This window comes from Lycorma delicatula, chromosome 2 (genome assembly GCF_047948215.1).
Source record: "Lycorma delicatula isolate Av1 chromosome 2, ASM4794821v1, whole genome shotgun sequence".
Taxonomy (NCBI): Eukaryota; Metazoa; Arthropoda; class Insecta; order Hemiptera; family Fulgoridae; genus Lycorma; species Lycorma delicatula.
This window is the reverse complement of record NC_134456.1, coordinates 170069801-170091126: the sequence shown is the minus strand read 5'-3', so window position 1 is coordinate 170091126 and position 21326 is coordinate 170069801. Positions and strand designations below refer to the sequence as shown.

Below are 21326 nucleotides of genomic sequence, written 5' to 3'. Positions count from 1 at the left end.
CAGTCTATTTTATCCAAATTATTTGATTTTAAATGTTTTAATTAATTTACCTAACTGCAGCGTAAATAACTGATTTGTTTACATAAGTACAGAAAATAACAGTCATAAAAGATACTAAAGAGGATAATACTTGTTATATAATTACAATATATATATATATATATATATATATATATATATATATATTAGCTGGTCAGGGCTAAATTCTCCCATTCTTCCCGTCTAGTCAGATGCCGAAGCCCCATGGAACCCTGCTGTGATCGTTGTCTTCATGGTTGTGAGAATAATACTGATAAACAAAAATTAAAGTCTGAAAAGTTCTCTTTCCTGTAATGTTTCCCTCGTTCTTGACGTAGAAGCTCCTGCTGCAAACAATGTCTGTTTTGTTTTCCTTATCCGTTATCTTACAATACCTATATCTCGGGAAGGGATCATGATAGAGAGCTGAAAATCAGGTATGTTATAAAACGATCTACTATAACAAAATATAGTAGATCGTAATCTATGATGTAGATTACGATCAAAAACGGTAATTTATCACAAAATTTCTCATTTACTTATTAGATTTTTTAAAGTTGTAATTCCTGTGTATAGATTAATAAAAAAATATTTATTTTTATAATAACGTGTTTAACATTTGTAGCTAATGATGGTCATAAAAACATAATATATAATTATTCATTCGTCTATTTTTTCTCCATTATTATCTCTCTTAAAAGGTCACCAAACCGGTTAGAATAATTAATCGTAATAGTTACAAAGTGAGAACGAAATAAGCATAGTTTACAGATTTTAATTTACGTTACACAAATCGCACTTACTGGAACAAAGTTGCCTTTTCTTTGTTAATAGATAGCGATTTAGAGTAAATGAGAAATCACTTTTTTTTTTAATGAAGGGAAGAAAATATTAGTGAACATAAGTAAAACATTTCACGACTAACTAATTCTCCTTCTATAATGATAGTATTATATTTTCACGGATAGATTTATTAAGTAGCTTAATAAAGATGGTAAAAAAAATGAGGGTTGCATAATTTTGTTCCCTACACATTTAACTCTAAATCTATATCCTATTAATAAACTGAAATGAATAAAATGATAATTAAATTTTTTTTAAGGTGCTGGCTATTTTCTTTATATATTACATTTATTATAAATTATATCTTACTTTTTTTATAAATTACCATGACAAGCTCTCCATTGCCAAAAATTCTTTTATTTCTGCATGGAAATATAAAATTCTTAATTCAGTCACAAAAAATAATACTAGACCAACTTTACCGTATTACATGCGAATGTATCACTGATATATTTTAATTCAGTTGGTATTTTGATAAGAAAATTAAATACAAAAGTTTGATTATTATGTGTAGATTGATTTATAAGAATTATTATTTATATTCAAACATAAATAAAATTTAAACGATAATATTAAGAATATTTACTACCTTACTCATTCAGTTTTTACTGACTCAAGGTGTAGCATACATTTATGTTTTTCCCTTGTGTCTTAAGTTTTAGAGTCAATACACACAATAAACAGAACGAGTTCCATTTTCAACACATTTTACTATTGTTTAAAGAAAGTTGATACAAAACTTCTGTGTAGATTCCTATTTGTATAGGTGTAAAAAAACCCTTTCCAATTGAATTAGTATTTGTTGAAATTATTTTTTGACGTTAGAAATTACATCCCCAAAAAATAATAGAGGTTCACTATTGTACAATACTATCAAATAACTGTTTTTTTCTCTATTGCTATTTATAATTTATATTTTATTAATAAACTCTGGCAATCTTTGAGTTTCTATTTCTATTGAGGTGTTTATTTTAAATATACAAATCACGTCTATTAACCATGATTTGTATGAAAACTCCATGCGATAATCCCAGTATCAACGTAAATGACATTCAGTGCCATGCACAAAACTGTTTTCCCGTTGTTTGCAATTTTATTTACTATTCTTTATGTTGAATTATAACAGATTATCCCTGTATCTAATTTTGTGCAGTACAGTGAAATCTCCTTATTTGGGATTTTGTTATTCGCGGTGCAGTATTTTGCGATCTTTTTTCTACATTCGCGGCTGAAATTTTCCGTATGCATAAATTTTGCGTACATTGCATTATGTAGTGACATTACATAATAAAAATATTAAAAGTTTTAATGGCGCAGGTAGAGTATGAATGTTAGGAGGTAGAAGAATGATCCCTGGAAAACAGTTAATGTCAAAAAAAGTATACCGAAGCCATTAAACTATCCATGATCTTATCCACTTTTGTATAGATGGCGATCCATCTTTAATTAGAAGCTAAATATTAAGCACAAAATTGAAAATGCTTCAACACGGTTCACAACTTCACACGGATTTAAAAACAAGAGCTAGACAGAAAAATTACAAATTTTTGTAAATGCAATCCAAAATACCGTAGGATAGTTTTGTAAATTTCCTTTACAGTAACTTTGATTTTAGTGTACGTAGTACTGTAGTGCTGTTTGATTGACTTTTTAAGGCGATTACCGAATACGATTTGAACATGTAATACTGTTTTCTAATACATTACATACTGTACGTGCTGTAGTGAGTTTTTAAATCAAACAGTTCGGTAAGTACTTGCGAGAAATTATCAAATATACTGTATTTTGTTAAATATTTTTTGTGTAGTGTACCTATGTACTGTACTAAATCAGTGCTTACAATTAATGTTGCCGTCTGTATTTCATCAATATTATCGCCCTAAGTAAGTACGCATGATTTTTTTCATTTTATACAGAACCTGATCATTCTTCCTTAAATGAGATTAGTTCCGTTCTATATTCACGGTTTTCTGAATTCGCGACATTTTTTACGGTCTCTAATCCCCGCGAATTAGGAATTTTTACTGTATAATATATTTTTTCCTTTCTGTACTTTTTGGAAAAGTATGCAATACCAATCAATAAATTTCATACGTTTGTAAAGTTTGAATTACTATGAAAAACACTGCACTATCCAGAGTAAGTAGTAGATCATTCTTTGCCAACCTTTCAAACTGCTTTATACTTGCTATATTGTTTAAAATAACGGTGGTTCAGTTACGGTGCACTTATTGAAATTAAACCAAACTTTCATCTGGCATAACAGGATCTTGTTTTTATAACGCAACAATATCTGTACCATAATTGTCGGCTAGTATTATAATTTCATTCTCATACACTTCCACAAAGAGACGCGACAAGCTCTTCCACACGACAAGCTCATTTATCACTATCTCCAGATTAGACTTAATTATTTCCATTTCTGTAACCTCGGTTTCTGGGAATAATTTTTGAAATTTTATTATTGTTATTATTATTTTATTACTAAATATCTTTGATTCCATAAAAACTTTGCTACAAACAGGCTTCACCAACTCAAAACTCTAAAATTGAACTAAAAATTCTCTTCTTATATTTCCAAAATTTCGTAGGTGACTGTTTATCTTATAAGTTTATGCAACAATACATACTCGTATATATCTTAATCGTTTTTATCGATCAGTCTGCAGCACTGATCGTGAAAATTGAAATACTTTTATTTACGTCCTGTCTTCGTTCTCTGTACTAAGTTTGCTTATTTAATTTACAATTTAATTTTATAAAAAGTCTGGAATTTAAGGCCGAATTCTGATACACTGAAGAAAATCGCTAAACTTGAAGCTGACAACATTTATATTTCATAAGCTAATTCGTAATTAATAAGGTATCATCTGACAAAAATTCGCTGAAGGCAGTTTTACGTTATTTATTGAAAATTTTACAACAAATATCTGTAAAGTGGAGCTTGAAGCTATCACTCACAAAAATATTTTAATTAATCTCTCATATCTATTAATATTTTACATAAATTCGATATGATTAGCCTTTATTTTTCATGACGTATTAACATTTCATTACGTTTGGTTTCAAAAACCATTAGCGGTAACGATAATTGCATTTTTTTTGAATTGATGAAAATTAAGTAGTGCCTTGAATTAGCCTTGCCCCTTTAAGCGATATGGGCATATATTTACTATTATACAAAAAAAATTAATGTTGTTTTAAATATAAATAAACAACACCATAAAATAAATATAATACTATTAAATTAATACAAATTTATTATTTAAAACTGTTGTAATTAGTCACAATCCAGTGCAAAATGTTTTCAGTTAATCAATTATTTTTAATGCCTACAATCAACGTTAATATAAAAATACGTAACGTAAAGATACAAATTAATTTAATCGAAATTCAATGTATATGATGAATCAGAGTATTATTATAAATAAGTTACCAATAAAATTGGCCAAAATATTTTGTTAAAACCACCCAAACGAATATTGCGATGTTTATTTATAAATTTATTGAATGTGCATAGTATATGTATTATATAGTAATTAATAATTTTTCATTAAAATCATTCTAAACTGCACTATAAATAAGAGTAATAATAATAATAAAATATGATCTTATTTAATTAAGATAAAGATTACTTAAAAATTTTAATTTGAGAATAAGTTATCAAAAAGGGATAACCTATGGATAAGTAAAACATACATCTATAATTGATATAAATAATAATAAAATTCCTGTTTACCAAGTTTAAAGAAAATCGGGCAAAGAGGTCCAGAGTTATAAAACCTAATACATACAAACATACGTGCAAATGTCCGTCTGATAAAAATAATTATTTTTGGACTTGGAACCATTTCAGTAAAACATTTTTCCGCAAATTATTTACAAACAATTTAACTGAATTTTTTATTAAACATTTTTCTTAAATATTTCCTTAAGGCACAAAACTTAAAAGAAGGTGAAATTTTAGATTTTTTGTTTTTTACCAATCTGTATAAAACTTTTCGTTTAGTTACGACTACTATAATAGTATATATCACTATAACTGGGAAAGGAAAAAAATCATATTTCTTATTTTATAATAAAGCAATAATACCAAATTTCGGTCATAAAAGTTTATATTTAATAATTAAGAATGTAAAACACGCATGTATAGTAATTCAATAAAACTATTATTATGACAAAGAAAAAGGGTGGCAATTTTAAATAACGCAAAAAATTATTTAAATTAACTTTTACATTAGCTGGATAGAGGAAATTACCCTAACGATCACGTCTATTTGGACTTCTGCTTATATTATAAGACAAGGCATCTGCGATTAATCATTTTTTTTTCTGAAAACGTTATTCTACAATCGACCTTGCTGCCACAAAATAATTAAACATATTTTTATTAAAAATATCGGTTTTTGTTCGTATTATTTTTTATTCTGCATTTTTTTCCAACAGTCATTAATTTTTCTTTTTTGATAGCATTAACGACTAAAAACATATGCAATAAAAAGAAAACAATAAGTCTAAAAAATTCTATAATTAAATGAGGACAACGAAGTTAAACAAGTAAAAGGGTGTAATTATATTTCAATAATTTATATCGCATGTCGTAATCTGATGTAATTTCAAATTACAATAAAATGAAAACATTTTTTAAGGTTTTGTTTTAAAATGAAATAAATTTTCATTTATTTCATTTTAATCAATCATTAAAAGACATGATTAAAATGGCCAACTAATAACAATTTTATATTAATTTAAGTATTGAACCGTTTCCAATATCATTTCATTACTGGAAAACGAGAGTAATGAAATGATATTGAATAGGTTATCAGAAAAATGATGGGGAATGAAATAAATTACCGTCGATTTTTTTACCCTTATTAGAATGTGAGTTGTTAAGCTTCAAATTCATTGAAAAAAAAATAAATTACACTAAAAATTCGCTGTAATATTAAATTATGTTACTTAGTAGGAATAATATTTATGATGCCATGAGACATAATCGTAAAGGAAAATAAGTTTTTTCTGCTGTGAATATGTGTGCGTTGGATAGGGCGGAAGCAAAAGAGAATGTCCTTTCATCCGGAGGTCCGGGGTTCGAATCCTGGTCAGGTATTGCATTTTCACACGCTACAAAAATTTTCATTCACCTCATCCTCTAAAGCATTACCTAACAGTGGTTTCGGTGGTTAAAAAAAGAGAGAGGATTTGTGAATGAATTTATGAGTGTTTTATTATTGATTTTACATAAAAAAAAAAAAAAAATGGGATATGTTTGAAACTTTTAAAAGAAAGAAATTGTTGTTAAAATAAGAAGAAAAAAAAACGCCGTATGGGTACAAAAGGTCCTGATATACTATAACATTGACGATAGCAATATCTGTATTACTACAAGTATATGGATAATATGTGTAAATCCATCGTCATGAAAGTTTTTATTTTTCTCTTAAAAGGTACAAAAGAGGAAGAAGAAATTGTACAGAATGAGAAAAAAGTAAACTGTTGGTGGTATTTCCCAAGAGAGATTTAGAGCAGCATATGCCTCAAACACGCTGACATTTTAGCTAGCCTGACCTTTATGACTGTCCTAAAGATAACTGACATTCATTCGCCTACCGGCTCAATAACAGGTGCCAGATGCTTTGCTACATCACTACCAAACAAACCACTCAACCAATCCTACGATAGAAAAAGAAACAAGCTCAATTCACTGGAACTGACAGACAGTGGAAAGACTTATATACACAACCCTTTTCAGTACTACCTTTAATAATTTTCAATACAAATAACAAAACGTCAGAAGAATAATAAGGATGTGAAGTATTACAAAAATAAGTGAAATAATAGAATTTATATTATACTTCATATATGACTGAGTTGTTTTAAGATATTTCCATTATGAAACAATAATCATTTTTTTAAACCCAAGACATTTGTAAACCGTTTTCCATTAATATTTTTCTTTTCATTAGAAAATTTAAGAAAGAATTAATTTATGTCATTTAAAAAAATAGTAAATAAAGAAAATAATTTATTTTAATTTTATATTTTTCTTCTTTTGGATAATTTTCCAAATTTTAAAGCATTGACTTATGATAACTACTACTAAAAACTATTATATAATAGTTTATCTTATATTCATGTAGCATAGAAATCTGGTGCCATATCAGATGGCATGTGCTAATGGCACTTAGCAAAACGACATCCAAGTCACTCATGAAAATGAAATTTTTATCTTTTTAAAAAATTGTTATCTATCTAAAAAAAAAATAAATAAATAAATAAACAAACATACTGTTCAGACATATTGAAGGAGTGAAGAATAAAATAGTTTCCCTATTCGTTCATCACTAAACCAAATTTTTGCGAATCAGTAGCATTTTGTGACAGGAGTTAACTCAATAACGGAATTGAAACTTTTTTATCATGCTTATTTCCTACTACTACTGTGACGAAATAAACTTTGACGACGATGAGATCAGGCCACGCAGTGAAAATTCTGTCAGTAGATATTCATGTATATAAAGTCATCAGGTCGGAAAAAAAATGAAATGAAAACACAATGTCAGCCATTCTACATACCAGCTTAAACATAGAGGCCATATAGATTGGTCGTGCGAGGCATGCATCAGTCGGAAGACAAAACGGTAATCATTGATGAGTTGGCTAAATTAGGCCACGAGGTTAGAAATGTCACTAACGTTCTCCATCGCCAGACGAAGGAACTGCTGCCGCTTTATTTCGTGAATTTAGAGAATTTAAATCTAATAATAAAGAAATCATTAACGTGAAATCTCTGAATTATACAATTGTAAGCTTTGAGGCCCCGTATGTCAAATAAGAAGTGTCCAATGCAAACGTTGTCAACGCTTTGGGCATACCAAGAATCAATGTAATCGCCCTCACCGTTGTGTGAAATGTGGTGTATATCATGCTACTATTGACTGTTTCAAGTCACCACAGAGGTCCCGGTTTCCTGCGTTAACAGCGGTGACCAACATCCGGCGAGTTACAAAGAGTGTAAGTTTTATCAACAATATAAAACGAAGGTCTTTCACCCCACCCGGTACTGTCTTCCGGAGTTGCAACTACTGGCAATTCTAATGGTATTATTGCAAATAATGCAGTCAATAACAACACTCCGCGTGCCAAAATTGGTGATGTGTGGGTGTCTAGCTCGATTGGCAATGATTCTCATGTTTGTGATAATCATAATGTTGATGACAGCAACAATAATGATGGCTTTAATCATGAACTGAATATTTATAGTCCTACCAATTCTGAAAAAGTTACAATGTGTGGACCCGCTGATAGCAATGATAATGAATATAAGAATCGGCGAATGCTTCCGGTCCTACTTACGCTAAACGAGTTAAAATAGGTGGTACATATGGTCAGCGAGCTATTGACAACCAGAATTTTCAAGGACCCATGTATATAGTAAGATTTAAGCGAATGATGGGGAATATGATGGACAGGATGTTCGGACTATTCCTGAGTCGTCTTGAGGGAAAGTGAATAACTTTCTCAGACTAGCAATCTGGAATGCTAACGGGTTGTCTGAAAAGAAACTGGATTTGGAAGCATTTTTAAATATTAATAAGATTGACGTAATGCTTGTATCTGAAACGATTCACTGATAGACATTTTGCCACGTTTCATGGCTAACAATGTATTGCACCAGCCACGCATCAGGGAATGCGCACGGCAGTACCGCTGTTATTATTAGAAGTACGTTTTCTCACTATGTATCACAAACAGGATTTTATTGCAGGCCGCCACCGTGGTTGTTCACGGTGCACGATCAGAGTTTTCTGTCTCCTCCGTTTATTGCCCACCACGGCATACTATGCACACATGCGGATCAGTTTACGGCATTCTTTAGATCTTTGGTGGAATCAAAGATAATCCTAGATTTATCTGTGGTGGAGGTTGGAATTCTAAGCACCTACAATGGCATTCGCGGCTTACATCACCAAAAGGCAAGCAACTTTTCCGGTGAATGACTGATAATAACTTGGAGGGTTTGTCATCGGGGCGACCAACCTACTGGCCTACGAATCTAAATAAAATTACCGATGTCCTGGATTTTTTCGTTTTCAAGGGTATTTCTAGGAACTATTTGCATGTTTAACCACATATTGCCTTCTCGTCGGATCATACACCGGTTGTACTTACGATGTCTATTACCGTTACGGCTTGGTCACCCACTTTGATTAATAAATTTACCAACAAACGACTTTTTCAAGACTTTTTGGAGGAAAATATACGATTGGACGTGCGTTTGAAGTCAGTGCGTTTGCACTGTGGACAGTGCAGTACAAGTACTGACCAAATTGATTCAATTTGTGTCGTAGGCCTCCACGGCCAATTTGGATTTTGTCCCCTAGCTCAAAGTACGTAGCCGGTCTTCATCAGAAAAAAGATAGAAGAACGCAGGAGATTACGACGCGTATGTCAGAGACCTCGTTACTCTGCTGATAAGATTTAACTGTGCTTCTAAAGAACTAAAAAGGTTAATTCGAGGATTTAAGAACACTTCATTTCACTCCTACATTGAGAATATTTCTGATAGACAGGCTGAGTACACATTACGTAAAGATGCGAAGTCGTTCAAGAGACCCTTGCAGTTATTTCTCCTCTCCGTAACATTTACAGGATGTGGGCGAGAAGTTTTCAGAAGAAGGCGACCTTGTTCGCTCAACATTTTTCCGACATTTTCCAACCCAATGATGTCGAGGCAGATCCGGAGATGATCAGAGAAATCTCCGAATATTTGGCTTCTCTTTTCCAAATGTCCATGACGATTACGCGATTTACAGTACACGAGGTTCTTCAGTCATTAACGATGAAATACAACCAGCGAAGGCGCCGCGGTATGATTTGATCACCGTTGGGTCTCTAGGCACAATCTAGGAGTGCGATACGTTTGGTTACTTTGATTTTCAATGCTATTATCCGAATTGGTAATTTTTTTTTTGTTGGTGGAAAATTTCACAGTTAATTCTTAGAACAAAACAAAACTGGTAAAGACTCCATAAATGTTACATCTTATAGGCTTGTCAGCCTCCTTTCTGTGCTCTCTAAAGTTTTAGAAAAGACTAAAGGCAGTTCGTGAACGATCACGTTCCAGCTAACCAATTTGGTTATTGGAAGCAACATCCTCCTGTGGAGCAGGCAAATAGATTATAAACGTTGTAAATCATGCTCTAGACGAGAATCTGTACTGTTCAGTGGTTTTCATGGATGTCAATCAGGCTTTTGACAAGGTTTCGCATGAGGTTGCCCTATAAACTGAAAAAGGTTTTATTGCATGTTTTCTATGTGATACTAAAATCTTACGTAGAATACAGGTTTACAATCATGGAGAGGTTTTGATGGATTTGTTTCTTATACAATTAGGGGTACCTCAAGGAATCGTTCTCAGACCAATTTTTTATGTTTAGTTTACGGCTGATTTGCAAATTACGGCAGATACCAAGTTGCAACGTTTGCTGACCATACTGCAATTCGTGCTGTCCACGAAAATCCGACTACTGCGTCTCGTTTTATTCAATATTATATCACTCTCCTCGAATCGTGGCTTACATGTTGGAAAATAAAAATTAAGGAAACAAAATCAAAGCACGTCACGTTCACCCTTCTTAAGGAACACTATCCTCCTGTTTCTATTTTCACTATTTCGATTCCGTGATCTCAAGACTGTAAATATTTGGGTTTTCATCTTGATCGACGACTTAGTTGGGCGAAACATATCACTTCTAAGCGGAAACAGTTAGATCTCAAGTTTAAACACATGTACTTGCTGGTAGGATATAAATCTCGGCTTTCAGCATAAAGTAAATTATTGATTACAGATTACAAATCTGTTTTGAAGCCTTTTTGGACTTCAAAACAGGATTGAATTGTGGGTTACAGCGTGCAACTGCAGTACATACTTGAACAGTTCCAAAAAAACACTGTAGAAAATGCTCAACATACCCTGTTACATAAGTAATAGCATTATATATAATGACCTTAACCGTTTGGCAGGAAATCTCTCTGGTCAGCCTACGGTATCAAAATCATTTGGATTGACACCCGAATTATTTAGCGGTCAATTTTTTAGATGATACGGTCAGTGATTTTTCAAGATTGCTGAGGAACAATATTCTTAGTTTGCCTTATCGCTTCAATTAGGTGACTTTATGGTCTGGCCGTACGGAGTGCTCATCTACTCCATTATTAAGTCAGAAGACGCTGAATCTGTTGCAACTCAATATTAATCAAATACATCTTATTTACTTATTATTCTATGAACAGATTGTAAAGTCGTTGTGTCGTTAAAATGAAAAAAAGTAGCATGCTACTCATATTGAACTAAAGGTGATAAAGACACCACAGCTGGTCATCACTAAAATTTTAATTTGTTATATAGTGAACAAAATTATTCTCAGAGAAACAGTTCTGGCCAGCACTGATATACCTTGGATAAATTGGATGTGTTAAAATCATAATAGGGGGTAGATAGTGTAAAACAACAACTATATTACCCACTGTTACTAGTTACAATCTTTAAATTTCTCGATTCAATATGAGAGTGTGTAAAATTTGACTTTTTATTTTTAATTTAATTTTTTCTCTGTTTATAAACGTTAAATGAAGTATTATCGAATTTTGTAAGTTATAAATTAATGAAGGATTACTTTATTACATATATAAAAAATCATAAGAAAGTCATTTTTAGTTACGACGAAAAATTATGCTTAGTATGGTGTTTAGTGAAATAATTATTTAAAATATTAGAATAAAAATGACTTTATAAAATAATTTCTTGTGAGAAGTAATAATAAAATAAATTATAACTAAAAGTTTAGTTTCATACCTAACTTATCTGGTCGATAATCATTAACCACTGATAATTAACTCATTAACCACTATTTATTAAATGTTAGTTATATTTTTATGTTTCTTTAAACTAACTTTTCGTTTTGTTTTATTTCAGGGATACCATAAAATAAACGGCTTTGAGCTTATATAGGTAAGTGTTATGGTATTTTATATGTTTAATTTTTCTTAAGTTTTTGTAACGATTTCTGTAATATTTTTCACAATTATCCAAATTACAAAATTATTATTTTATATAAACTCATAATTAAGAGTGAATAAAACAATATCGTATATTTCAGTTAAACAAAGTTATCATTTTATAGCTGAAAGTTTGAATTAAACGAGTTTGTTTTGAATCCACGAATCAAAGTAAAGTTATTTACTGTTTCGTATACGTTATAACTTTACATTCTATTCCATACGTTACGTAATATTATTTCTACAGCCTTAACTGATTAACGTCTAAGCATAATACACTTGCTAAAAGAAGTATCTCGTTTCAACTGACGCAAAAATTAGTTCATTAATGGATATATATAATTAATTAAAATTACTACCTCTTTTTTAATATTTCTTATTTATTACATCTATACGGATCAAGTAAGTTTCAACTTAAAGATTATGGATCAATTTTTTAAAACGTTCTTCAACGAAGATGCTTTTTAAATTAAATTTAATGTAGAACTTGTATAGATGAATGTATGAATGATATAGATGAATAGTTCTTATTGTAATTGGTTCGGATTTCAACGTGATTATTTAACTCTGTATTACCTTAAAAATCTATTTGTTTTAAAGGAATTAATGCAATAAGATGCTCCGTGATTGGATGATTTACCATTATGGTATTTTTATTTGTTGCTACTAAATTGCATATACTTTCAATAAGATAGAATAAATAAATAACCGTAATATGCATGTAAAATAAAACAATTTTCTGTAAACGAATTAGATTTAGAAAAAAAGTCCAAAATAATTACGAGTATATATTAAATTGCACACAGCACTAATTTCCTGCAGCAAAAGTTAATACTTAAACCACTGTAGAGCAAATAAAGTAGAACTAAAAAATAAAAATAATAGTAAGAGAAAATAAAAATGAAAAAATTAAAATTAAAATAAAATAAAAAGAAAAGGAATGTAATTAACTTATATTCAAAGTAGGTTTTCAAAATGTCAAAAAAAATAAAAAAATATAAAAATAATTATTTATTTTTACTTGTTTTCATATACTAGTGCTTTGTAAAAATATAATTAATCTTTCTCAGTTTGAAAAAGATTTTTACGTATTTTACTATTTCTCAGAGCAGTGAATAAATAATCTGTGTGATTGCGGACAATAAATCATTTTTGTATCTCATTTGCTTTTTATGTATTTACTAGTATAATGTTATTTGTCACCTAAAAACTTCTAATGTTTTGTCTGGAGGATTTTTTTTTATATAGTAAACGTGATCCGAACCTGCTGTTGAATTTCTTTTACTAAGAATTTATTTTGTTATCATTTATGTAGGTAATTAATTTTTCTCGCGTACCAAAAGTCTATTAAATATACTATTAAAAGTCTATTAGAATTTTACTAAAATTATCCAGTTAGATACTTTACTGGCTTTCCCTCTCCGTGTATCGACATGAATTCTGAAAGTTAATTTATTTCAACACGGGTGTAATTATCTCAGTATCGTCAGGTTCTTTTTATTAGTACTGACAGGAATTGTGTCATTTTTAAATATATATACACGATTCGGAGATACTATGAATAATTTCCAATATTCTCCAGTAACAGCACATTTAAAAAGCATCTTTGTCTTTAGTCTTCTAGCTTCATTATATTAAACTTTTCGAACCAATAAGGACTATGTGCTGTACAAAATACCTTTTTTCTAAAAAAAAAGGGTAAAAAAAATTAAAAAAAATAATAATTGTAAAATAAAATTGTAGGTAAAAATAAAAGGTAAAATTGTTAGGTAAGAAATTGGAGAGCCTTTTTTTTAAAAAAAGTTCTTCCAATTTCTAAGTTCGGGTTTAGTTTATTTCTTTGTCATGAAAATATTTCACGTTGAAAGCACTTCTATCAAATACTACACAAACTAATCTTATTCAAGTAATAAATTTAAAAGAAAAGACGAGATTAAAATTGTCAAAGAACAAGCTGTGTATCACAGGCATGTTTTACCACAAGAATGCAGAACATTTTTAAATTATCCTAATTTCTTTTTCCAAGCTAACTAAATTGACAAATCATATATTATATTATTGAACAATTTTACAGTTCAAGCTATTGAATAAAAATTATTTTTCATATACCATTAAACTTACTGGAAACCAAACAAACTAAACGTAATAAATATTTAAGATATCTAAATTAATCGGAATAATTTATTTTTTATAATTAATAAATTTATTAATTTTATAAGGCTATTACGTAATAATATTTTTCTAACTATTCTGGTGGGTAGCAGTGTTAAGATATATTAAGATTATGATCTTTCTGAACCAATCTGTCTTGAAACCAAAATAGTTGTTGTATGACATTGTGTAAATATTATGTCGAAAAAAATTTAGAAGAAATCTTTAAAGAAAAAATATATATAAATCTCAGAAGAATTAGTAAATTGTTCGTACCTTACCAAGGTATCAACCATTTATAGTAGACTTTTCGTATAAAACCACTTTTGGGTCGAACAAGTCTGCTTTTAATTTAATATCCTTTTACTTTTTCCACCCTTTGTAATTTTACAATCTAAATAAAAAGATTTAATGAATTCTAAAATACTCTGTTCGTCTACATTAATATTGAACTCCTGATTATCCACTCTTTTGGTACTTCATTACTTCTCTTTTACATAATATTTATTTATTTTCCCATTTAACTCTTTCCGTAGCAATGAAACAACACTTGTAAATCATTGTCGGTTACAAGCGACGATTAGAAAAAAAATTACCAGTGAAACTAGTACTTCTATTTTTTGACCTCTTGACTATTACTTTACTCACAAATATTTCATTTAAATTTTCTCATTCATATTCCATGTATGAATTGAAAAGAAAAGATAGTAGTCTACAGTTTTGTTTTATTTCAATTTGTACTATAGCTTGCCGTTGTTGTCATTTCCCGTTTTTATCTCTTATTTGTTTCACGTAAAAATTGTAAATAATGCTTTGTCACAATTGTTTAAAAGTTCTGATTTGTTAATTGCAGTTATAATTAATACAAAAAATCGAATAATCAGTAATCGGATCACATTATATTAACCATAAATCTTTTCATTTATTTATAAATCCAATCTTTGTAAAGATCTTTTAAAACTGTATCCTTATCTGGGAAATGTGAGAAAAACTAATTTTTTTTAAAAAAAAGGAGAGGTCTGTTTGATTTTTAATTGATCAAGGTTTTCATAAATTTTTATTTCTGTGAAAACAGTTATGTAATCCAAAGAGACGTATTTTGAACAACTTATAGGTAAAACAGCAAATTAATATATATTTGAATGCACTATAATGAAAAAAAAAAGTAATCGTGATTCTTAACAATAAATTATCTAATTTAATATAAACAGAAGATGTATATTTCCATTATGTATGATATATTGCTCAAAAATCTGATACGGTTTACGGCATTCCAATTATCATTTACCGATAAAATATAGGTCAGTTTTGAAATATTTCTCTATGAAACAGAATCAGTTGCCAGTTCAGTGTTCACTGGTGTATAATAGTGTGAGATTAAATATTTCATCAGTTTAATTCATGCATCATTGCAGAATGAATTCATTGACATAATTAATAAAATTTATACAAGTAATGATATGTTAACAAATGTCCGTTATAAATTATTATATTAATTATTCATTAAACATTTAATACGTTACGAATCATTAAGAAAATTATATAATGGATATGATTTATTAAGATAATAGCATTATTATTTTTTTTTAAATAAATGAATGTTTAAGATTTTACTATATAAATAAATAAAAATGGTAGTGAAACATATAAGAGAAAAATAAAGCTATTTGAAAAAGAAAGCGCACTCCAAAGGTAAAAATAGTATTTTTTTTTTTTTTTTAATTTGATGGAACAGCAGAAATCGAAGTTAATAGAAAAATACGAACCAAACTAATTTTAATGAAAAATTCGGTGTTTAAAGTTAGCTTTATTTTTATTTTTTAAATTACATTTTTTATTGTTTATCTTCTTTATTCAGAATATGCCTACAGAATACGTTGTCCAAATAAGAATTCTGTTTTACTAAATACATAAAAAGTGAAACCAATTCATTGATAAAAAAAGGAATACTGAAAAATGCATAAATTGACTGCTACTGAAAATGAATTTATGCTGTCTATAATGCGGGAATATATTAATTACATTTAAGTAAAGAAATAAGAAAAAGATAAAACATCGTAAAATTTAATAAACAAGAGGGTTTCAATTAGACTACCAAACAATCACCTCATTTTAATTCTCTATTTTTTAGGGTAAGACGCTCTAATTTTCAAACTACTTTAGCGTCTTCGTTTAAGAAGTATTTTGATTAGCTTACAACAATACGTGACTGGTTAACAAATTTTGTTTAGCTGGATCCACATACTTAAACTAAGATTAGATCTTCATTTCTAGTAGAACATTCTATAAGGGAGCTGTGCTCTCTTCACCCAATAAATTTATCTTTCTTGGGTTATTTTTGGTTTAATTGCACATTCACAGAAAATTAAGAATGAAATAATTTGTGTTTCCGTGTTTTTTTTTTTGAGTTCATCAGTTTTTATTCCCCCCCCCCCACCGGAGCCGTACCCGTAACCAAGTATAAACACAGCTCCAGGGTGTGCAATCGCCTCAAACTGCCTAATATAGAACTGACGTTCTCCCCAGACAGCCGGGACTCAGTCTTTAATTAGTCGTCATGCCTCTAATGAGAGAACTTCGTAGAGATCCCCCACCAGGGCTCCGGTCTGTGTTTCTGTGTGTTGAATAAAAAAAAAGAACACATTTTGTTTAGAATTTGAATTTCAGAAAATGTTCAATAGAAAGAAAAACAATTACTGTAGTCCCAGACAGTTTTATTTGATGAAAAATATCTAGGTGATAGTATTGATTTTTTTATTATTTCATGGCTTTGCAAAAGAAAATGATATACTGTGGAATGTTTCTCCATCACATCAAAACTGAATCTACAGAATATTTTTTTTCACATCCTACAGGAGTAAGAAAATACGTACAAAACAACAATATATTCTCGATATATTGGTTTGTTTTTCAAACCAACTGATCGAATAGATCAGATATATCAGATATCAGATAGATCAGATGATCGAATAGAACCGACATATAAGAAAATTCAAAAGTTCAGAGAAAATATTTGAGCGTCAATGAAGAGAACCAGAAAACGCTTACTGCTAAAGACTGTTGATTCTAAAAATCTGCGACTGACAAAAAATTAATGCTAAACAATATTAGAAATTTTACAAAACTATGGAGCAGTTTCTTACTTCTGCATAAAATGATGTAAAATGTAATGACTATACACCAAGAGGGTGAAACCTATTTTTCGATAAAAGTGCTTTTAAGTTAAAAAGATATATAGTTAATAATATTCTTAGTATAATAAGTAAAAAAAAGCCCTTAATTGATGATAAGCAATAAAACATTGTTTTGTAAAAGAAGTTTTAAATTTTGCTTATAGGCCAGAAATAAGTTTCTTGTTTTCATAAAAATCTGTTTAAAGTTCCAACTTATGATAAGAATAATTGTCTGCGGGATCTAAAAACTAAAGAGAAAATATTATATTATGAGTGCAACATCAAATCAAGTGACTTTTCAAAGGGGGTAGCGTCTCAAAAATTGAACTTTATGAAATGCACAGTGAGTATTTGCATTGTTGAGAAGCATTAAAACGTTCGGGTAACATGATTTATAATTTTAATAACATTTTTAAATACGTGTTTTAATACTTAAATTGGTAAGTGAGAGGTTATGCATTTTTCTACTCTTTCAAGAAGAGCTCAGTCAGTAAATCCTTTAATTTTAATTTTCTTGGATTTTTAGAACTGACATTACCTCCTTCAGACAATAAGAAAGCACAAGATTTATACCCAATTTTTGGGTTTTGAAAACTAAAATTATAAGTATAAGATGAAGATATACCAGACCCAGAATAATAATGTCATTTGACATCCACCAAAAAACTTTTCTTTGTTTTCATTTTTTGAAAAAATAAAAATATTTTGGCTCGTATTTTATAGAATAAAAATAATTTCATATTTCAGTATTTTTTTTATGCTTAATATATTTATACATAAATATTTTATCTATAAAATTATTTTTTTAAATAATTAAAATTATTTTTAAATTTAAATTATTTTTTTTTACGAATCAAATAGTTTACCTGTAATTTATTTCTGTCAAACTAAAAAAAATATAAGGTAATTTCATTAAAAGGCTTTAAAAACAAATCAAAAATTATTTTACATTAAACTTCTCTTCCGCTAAATAAAAAATGAAAATCATATCAGTATAAAGCAAAGCAAATACAGGTACAAATAAAACTGTCCTTTATTTAACCTAACAGAAAGGAAATTTAACATGCTCCGGAAGAGAATATAAACCATATTCCCACTATAATATGAAAGAAGTTTTAAAGGAATAGCTCTCATACAGGCCTACCTTCTACATTGACCAGGAAACAGCCTCAGATGAATAGGGTAGAAACACAAGTGTATTAAAAAATAGAATGCTTTTATAAACACGGTAGATTACTTCTGTAGTCTTTATTTCTTATAAATCACACGCAGCGATTTCCTTTTTTCTTTTATTTTGTGATGATTAATTCAAAGTTAAACATATATTAATTTCCATTCATAAACTATTTTGGAGCATGGTGTACAATATTTCCATAACATATTATACCCTGATTAGGATTCTAATCGGATGAGTTCATATACGCTACTCTCTAAGAACGGTATAGTTAAATCTAAAATAATATTTAGAAAATCTCGTTTATATAATATTCTCTTTAGGAATTTTTTTAGTGTTTGCGAAATTTTGACGGCCCTTCCCGCCTTTAATGAACCAATTGAAGCCGAGCTTCAAAACCCTATCAACTAAATTGTGGGAAGTACTATTCCATTATCTCTAACATTATTAATGATAAAAATAATTAATTCAGAAAAAAATAACGATGGTTAGAAAATGTATTCAGGACACCAACGTAAAACATTTTTTTAAATAGAAAAACGAATAATACTTGTCTTTCGTAGTTATAAATTCCGCATCTATTGCGGTTCAAGTTGTATTTATAGTTACGTTTAATTGTGATTATGTTTCTAGTGAAAGCTCTAGTTTGGGAATAAGATATTATCATTCATACGGCATACATAAAATCCACATTCCTTCCAAACACAAATATCTCAATATCACACATTAGGACACACACCTCTGAAATGGGTTTCAAGTATACCTCGTGCGTTTGTTGAAGACGCTCTTACGTTAATAACTATGAAATGGAATAAGGGTTGTAACTTGAAGCTATTTTTTTGAAAAATGATCCGTAATTACGGTTTAAATTTTATAACAATTTTTCATACGTTTCAATAAATGTCGTTATTTAATATTATTTTCAGTAATTTTCGGTCTTAATAATTTTTTTTTTCATTCATTTTTGCTTAAAACATGATTGTATAGGACTGAATATATACTTTGTATTAAAATTACCATTGCTGACTCCGTGGAGGATACTTGTAGCGTGTCCTCTTATCATCAGAAAGGTTTTAGATTTAAATCCTTGTCAGGCTTCGTAATTTTCATTTATAATTAAGAATCATTTATAATTTATTTACCATTAAGAAATTATTGTCAATCTGTTATTTCTGTAGAAAATAAATGACTATTTTTTGTGCATTACTGCAGAATTTTCTATATGGTGGATTTTTATACCTCGAGCAGTAATGTGACTTTGTAATAATTAAAAAGGGCATTTAAAGCGGCATTGTTTTAACCACTGTATTCGATAGTGTCACTGCAATTATCATTCCCTAAATGTGATTGCGTCTGGGTACCAGCATCTCAAAGAGATATTTGTTTGAAAGGATAAAATTTATTTACGTTTAATTTAATTTGAAAAATATTGAATATTTTAAACCTAATGGTAATTTGATTAGTGCAAAAATATTTCATTTCTATTTCCTGTTTATTTTATTACACATATACGTGGTCATCCTAAGTCATACCTTACATGGTCATATAAGTGGTCATCCTTTATTTACCGAAGTTCAACATTAAAACTGAAACTGAAGCAGAATATTTGTGATTAATAAATTTTTGACGATTAGCACAAATCATGGTGCAATAATTGAGTTTGCCTCCATTTAATAAATTTGAGAAGAGGCTGAGACTTTTCAAAAGAACCCTCACCCGCCTCTGGAAATTTATGACGTGTGAAAGTTTCCAGTCGCTTCATAATCCGTCAATAACCAAACCTGTAGGATAAATCTAGGATTTATAGTTCAGTTTCATGCTTCCCTCAGAAATGAAACTCGACGTTTATTTGTTATGAATCATAATTTTGAATTAAATTGAAAGCATAATAACGTTTTTATTAAATTATACATATTTACAACTTTAACTTTGAATTTAGATTATGAAGAAATATAAAAGTGATAGTACTTATATTCATTAGTTTAGGCATTGATTTTTAAAAATCACTTACAGTACAAATTAAGCAAAAATCACAATTTGAAAGGTATTTTTGTTAATAATACAAAAGATGTTGGTTGATTAAAATTAATAAAATAAATAAAAAGCATAAAATTTATGAGGTTCGGATAAGCAAAGCTGTTCATATTACAAAGTAAACCAGAAATTTATGAATTTTATTTATTTTCTCCTATTATTTACAAACGATTTGCAATTTAAACATAGTTTTATTATTATCATATCTTTTTTTAATGATGTTACATCTAACGGCCTATATTTATAATTACGCAGGTATTTTTATAATATTAGGTGTACGAATAGTATGTTTTTATTATTTGCTATCTAAAACAAAGAAAAATTGTTGAAAAATGAAAATTAGTAACGGTATTACACCCAAAGTAAGATGACTTTCTATTGTTCATGTTCATAACCTTTTAAAGTTAAAAATCAGCTAAAATATAAATTAAATTTAAGTCAATGAATCTAATAAAATTGTGTTCAATATACGTTTAACACTGTGAATGATAAGTTAAGTTACCTAATCTAAGTTTGTGAACACACATTTAATGAAAAGTTTTTATTAAATTAACTTAACAGTTAACTTCGGTACCGGAAACTGAAAATTTTGTGAGTTGTAGGCTACGTGCTGGTTTATATGCCTAATGAATTAGATTAAGTTAACAAAACTTCTTTATAAGAACCATAAGTACCAATTCGAAAGCGAGATGTAAATTTAAATTAAAATAAAAAAATAACGTACATGATAACTTTATTTTATTTTAAGTTTTATAAAATTGTTCGAGCCTATTACCATGGTACTTCTTTCGTATTCATGAATATCAGTAGGATAATTTCTATGATAAAGGCTTAACGTGTATTAGAAACAGGTAATCTGATAATTTCTTTAA

The 21326-nt window shown here is 29.0% G+C and overlaps 1 protein-coding gene across 1 annotated transcript in view; it reads left to right on the top strand.

Annotated features, from left to right (window-relative positions):
- The window catches only part of LOC142320317 (uncharacterized), a 523747-nt gene that overhangs the window by 132060 nt on the left and 370361 nt on the right, over positions 1 to 21326 (top strand). The window contains exon 2 of the mRNA XM_075358024.1: positions 11840 to 11875. The gene's annotated coding sequence lies outside the window, so the exon portion shown is untranslated. The remainder of the gene's footprint in view (positions 1 to 11839; positions 11876 to 21326) is intronic.